This window comes from Gossypium hirsutum, chromosome A06 (genome assembly GCF_007990345.1).
Source record: "Gossypium hirsutum isolate 1008001.06 chromosome A06, Gossypium_hirsutum_v2.1, whole genome shotgun sequence".
Classification (NCBI taxonomy): domain Eukaryota; kingdom Viridiplantae; phylum Streptophyta; class Magnoliopsida; order Malvales; family Malvaceae; genus Gossypium; species Gossypium hirsutum.
In genome coordinates this window covers 13,163,980-13,169,725 of record NC_053429.1, presented here as the reverse complement: position 1 = coordinate 13,169,725, position 5,746 = coordinate 13,163,980, and the positions used below count along the sequence as shown (strand labels likewise).

At 36.8% G+C, this 5,746-nt stretch overlaps 1 non-coding gene across 1 annotated transcript; it reads right to left on the bottom strand.

Moving 5' to 3' along the window:
• Positions 1-615: 615 nt before the first annotated feature.
• Positions 616-722, bottom strand: LOC121231695 (small nucleolar RNA R71). The gene has a single exon (XR_005929751.1). It is a non-coding gene; the product is annotated as a small nucleolar RNA R71 (small nucleolar RNA).
• Positions 723-5,746: the final 5,024 nt, after the last annotated feature.

The following is a 5,746-nucleotide window of genomic DNA, read 5'->3' as shown; positions in this document are numbered from 1 at the left end:
TTAATTTAATTTAATTACTTAGTTTTTCCTTCTCTTGGAAGGTTTTTATAGTTTATGGCTAGAAGAAACCGGTCAGGACCACTACTTTTTGACGAAGAAATCGATCACACAGTTCGCAGAAAGAAAAGAGAAATAAGGCGAAGCTTAAGATACACAGAGAACGATACTCAACCCCAACCGCAGAGATGGCTGAAAACCAAGACAATCAGCTACCTTCTGCAATTACAGTTAATCAAAATCCTACTCCACGCACTATGTATGATTATGCTAAACCTTATTTAATAGGAACTGAATCAAGTATAGTTAGACCTGTTGTAGCTGCAAATACTTTTGAACTAAAACCTAACACTATTCAAATGATACAACAATTTGTTCAATTTGATGGTTTGAAGGATGAGGATCTCAACGCTCATTTAGCCAACTTCTTAGAACTATACAATACATTTAAAATTAATGGTGTTTCTGATGATGCCATTCGTCTTCGGTTATTCCCTTTTTTGCTGAGGAACAAAGCTAAATAGTGGTTGAACTCATTACCACAAGGATCAATCACTACTTGGGAACAAATGACCAAAAAAATTTTTATTAAAATATTTTTCGCTGGCTATAATGGCTAAATTAAGTAATGATATCTCTTCGTTTGTGCAGATGGACTTAGAAACTCTTTACAATGCATGGGAGAGATACAAGGACCTCTTGAGAAGGTGTCCTCACCATGGGTTACCGCTTTGTCTTCAAGTTCAAACATTCCATAATGGCCTAAATCCTTCGACTCGGCAAATGGTTGACGCAGCTGCTGGCAGAACCATCAATAATAAAACACCTAAATATGCTTATGAGTTTTTAGAGGAGATGTCATTGAATAACTATCAGTGGCAAGTCATGAGGAAAAAGTCAACGAAAACAGCCGATGTTTATAACGTCGATTCGGTCACCATGCTCTCTAATCAGGTAGAACTCTTGAATAAGAAAATTGATGGTTTTATTAGTTCTTCATAGGTTCACCCATTAATGCAGTGCGAAGCAAGTGGAGGTGGAACAAGCCATTCGGAATACCAACCTTATGGCCACAACATTGATAACAAGCAATTAAATTACATGGGTAATAATCCTCAACCTCAAAACAATCCATATAGTAACACTTAAAATGCAGGTTGGAGGAACCACCCCAATTTCTCATGGGGCAGTCAAGGAAATCAAAGACCACAACCACCTCCAGGCTACCAACAACCACCCCACCAACATGAAAAGAAACCGAACCTTGAAGAGATGCTCACAAAGTTTATCTCGGTGTCAGAAACTCATTTCCAGAACACCGAGACAGCACTTAAAAATCAACAAGCGTAGATCCAAGGCTCGAAACTTAGATAGGCCAGCTTTCCAAACTAATCTCCGAACGACCACAAGGGAGCTTCCCAAGTAATATTAAACCTAACCTAAGGGAACAACTCAACGCGATTAATGTTCAAGATGAAGAAGGATTCGTTGATCCTGAGCCAGAACCGAGGTAAGAAACTGTGGTAAACAAAGGTCAAGGTGAGGTAGATCACAATAAAAACAAATCGGTGAATATCGAATATAAACCTCATGTGCCATACCCCAATGCGACAAGGAGAGACCGCTCAGATGAACAATTTGGTAAATTTCTTAAACTCTTAAAAAAATTATATATTAACTTACCATTTATTGAAGCTCTATCACATATGCCAAACGCAATGAAATTTTTAAAAGAGCTTTTAGCAAATAAGCGGAAGATGGACGAGGCATCGCATGTGGAGCTAAACGCAGTTTGGTCAGCTATTCTCCAGAATAAACTACCCAACAAACTTAAAGATCCAGGGAGTTTTTCTTTGCTTAATTGGTAGTTTAGATATTAATAACGCATTAGCTGATTTGGGGGCTAGTATTAGCGTCATGCCTTACAAAATGTTCAAACAATTAGGTCTTGAGAAACCCAAACAGACTAGGATGAGCATTCAATTAGAAGATAAAACTATAAGATTTCCTAGGGGTATTATTGAAGATGTGCTAGTTAAAATCGATAAATTTATATTTCCCGTTGACTTCATTATTCTAGACATAGAGGAGGATAGCAGCACTCCTTTAACTGTAAGAAGGCTCTTTTTAGCAACTGTTAAAACAATTATTGATGTGGTCACAAGTGAACTCAAGACGAAACTATCACCCTTCAAGCTCGCAATTCTGGAAACACAATTGAAATTGAAGGTGATTGTCTAAACCATTCTACTAAAACTAACAATATGGTGCAACCTTCTTTGCGGGAAATAAGTCTGAAGGAAGTACATGAACCATTCTTAAGCAATAGTAGAGGACCCATTCATGAAGATCAAAGGCTACAAATCGAGGAGCTAGATGAATGGCATATGCATAAATCGAGAACACCTGACAAACCGAATCTACAATAGACAAGCTCAATCCCTTTCCAAATCAACTTAAGGTTGGAGATAGAGTCTTATTAGATGCCATAGATCCCCACATTGTCGCTACCACATCGAATGAAGAAATCCCTCTTACAGTACTCAACATTTTCCCAATCGGTATGGTCGAGGTGAGTCATCCCAAGTTCGACACTTTTAAGGTAAACAACAGCCATGTAAAACCTTATTTTGATGAGATTAATAGCAGGAATGAGGAGTATAAACTCCTCAAACCACCATGATCATTCAACAGAGAGGTAAGTCGAGCTTAGACTATAAATAAGCACTTCTCGGAGGCAACCCGAGCACTAACTGTATTAACTTCTTTAAAATTTAGTCTTCAACATCTAACTTACTAACAGAGCGCTTGAATATAGATTTTCCACAAGGACACGGCCAAGAGCACGGGCGTGCTTAGGGCTGTGTGAAAACAGGACAACAATTTTTCCCAAACACAGGCTATGATAAAACGCCACGGTCATGCGACATAGCCATGGTCGAACCTACCAAAACAACACGGGGGTGAGACACTCCCGTGTGGAAGAACCGTGGGTGGACCTGTTAAAACAGCACGAGCATGTGAGATGCCCGTGTCTAGCACCCGTGGACGACACAATCAAAATAACACGAGCGTGTGTAGAGGTACAAGACCATGGGAGAAGTGAACCGCGCCAGACATGACCGTACGACACGATCATGTAGCCACACGGCATAGACACACGGGTGTGCCAGAAGGCCGTGTGACAATGTAACGCCCCTTACCCGTGTTCCACATCAAAACAGGGTACGAGGTATTACCAGCTCATAATATATATCATTAAATGAAACTGAAATAGAAATGTGTCATCCAAATAGATAATGTATCATTATAACATATGTCTTGAACAATATTAGCCAACTTCAATGGCTTATACAAAATAATTTGGTTAAATAATGTAACCAATATTTTAAACCTAGGCAATTATGACACGTAACAAAATAATGAAGCCTACTATACATGCCATAATTCAAAAGAAATGTTTAGTTCAAATACCCAAAAGTATTGATAGTGTGGCAGATCTTCAACGATCCTTAACTCCCGAACAATACCGGACGACACTATACGACAAAAGAGAGAAAAGAAAGTAAGCTTATATAGCTTAGTAAGTGAGTATATAAATAATAATTAAAGAATCTAATATGTTTACATATTAACTCAAGTGTATCTACTTTTAATTTCAATATTTACTCCACTTTGATTGAGCTGTCTCTCCTGCGTCATGTTCACTCAATAAATCATAACTTGAGTTACAAAACTAGAAATTCAAATCCGTAATATTTTCCTGAAGCTAAACTCATATAACTTCTTACTAATTTTTTTTCTAGAATTTTTGGTCCAGAAAATTAGTACAGTTTATTAGTTAAAGTTTCCCCTGTTATACAGCTCAACTGATCTGCCCTCTATTCACTACGAGTTGAATTTCCCCCAATACAAAATTCAAATAGCCATGAAACATGTTTCATTTAAAACTATACTCAATAAGGAATCTATACATATAAACTATATTTCTTAATTATTTTTTTACAATTTTTAATGATTTATCAAAGTCAGAACAGGGGATCACATAGTCAATCTGAACAAGTCGAACACAAATATAAATATCTCAAAATATAGAGTTCCTTTGCTTTCTCTGTTTCTTTTATATGAAAATATACTCATTTAGATTTAATTTAATATCTCATTCAGCCTCTAATTAAATTTATATTATTTTTGGTGATTTTTCAAAGTCACATCACTGCTACTGTCCAAAACAGTATTATTGCAAATTCACTCTTTCACACTTTCTTTGTATTAACCTCACTTAGCATACATATCACAATTCATTTTCACCACATTTCGTACATCACAAGTATAAGTCCATGATTACAATGCCACCGTAAAATTATCCCCTTGAACAATTCGGATCAATCCTCGATACTTGATGGTTTCAACACACTGCCCACTATCATATTTCATATAATTCGGCTCTCTTGTACACATGGTGAACACTTAGTACCACCCATGTGACCTAGCCAATTTATCTCGTAGCTCTCTTGTCTACATGGTGTCCTTCACTTGGAATCACACATGCGACCTAGCTACATTTATCTCTCTCGTAGCTCTCTTGTCTACATGGGATACATCCCGTATCACACATGTGACCTAGCTACTACATAGTATCTCGTAGCTTTCTTGTACACATGATGTGCACTCAGCACCATACATGTGACCTAGCTACGCTCCATCTATCTTATTCAATCTTTCCGAATGTTCAACTGGGATTTCTCTCTCTATTACTTATTTCTATTCCTCCAATAGTCGATTTATGTTTCAAAATTAGCTAAAATACATATAATAGGCTGAAATATAAAAATGTAAATGAAGTTAATGTATTATTTACATACAAATTTACCTCGATGCAAAATATAGAAATTTTGCAATTTAGTCCAAAACCTTTTCCTTCCCCCGTTCGAGATCGATTCCACGCCTTTCTTGATTACTGAGCTTGAAAGCTTGGGAAAAACCCTAGCTATGGAGAACATGTAAGTTTCGGCCAAGCTTGACTGAAGATGAACACATTTTTGTGTTATTTTTTATATTTTATTTCATTTAATATACAAATGACCAAAATGCCCTTACTACTAAACTTTCTTAAAATTCTATCCATGTCCTAATTTTTGTCCATATAAAGTATAATGGTCTAATTGCCATTTAAGGACCTCTACTTAAAACCCCCATTTCAATCAAGTACTTTATGAACTAGAACACACATTTTTTTTACCTATTTCAATTTAGTCCTAAATATCAAATTAAACACCCAATCGATACAATTCCGCAACGAAATTTTCACACAATTATGAAATCATAATATAAACACTAAAACTTAATCAAAATAATTTCTTTCAACCTCAAATTCGTGGTTTCGAAACCACTATTCCATTTTGGCCCTAAATCGGGCTGCTACAACTCTCCCCCCTTTTAGGGATTTTCGTCTCTGAGAATCTTACCGGTAAAGAGATTTGGGTACTGTTTTCTCATGGCTTCCTCCGGTTCCCACGTAGCTTCTTCTACTCCATGTCTTTGCCATAACACTTTCACTAAAGCTATACTTTTCTTTCTCAACTGCTTTACTTCTCGAGCCAAAATCTTAATCGGTTCCTCATCATAGGTCATGTCTGATCGAATCTCAATTTCTTTTAGAGAAATCACATGTGAAGGATCAGAACGATAACGTCGAAACATTGATACATGAAACACGTTATGAATTCCTTCTAACTCTGCCGGTAAG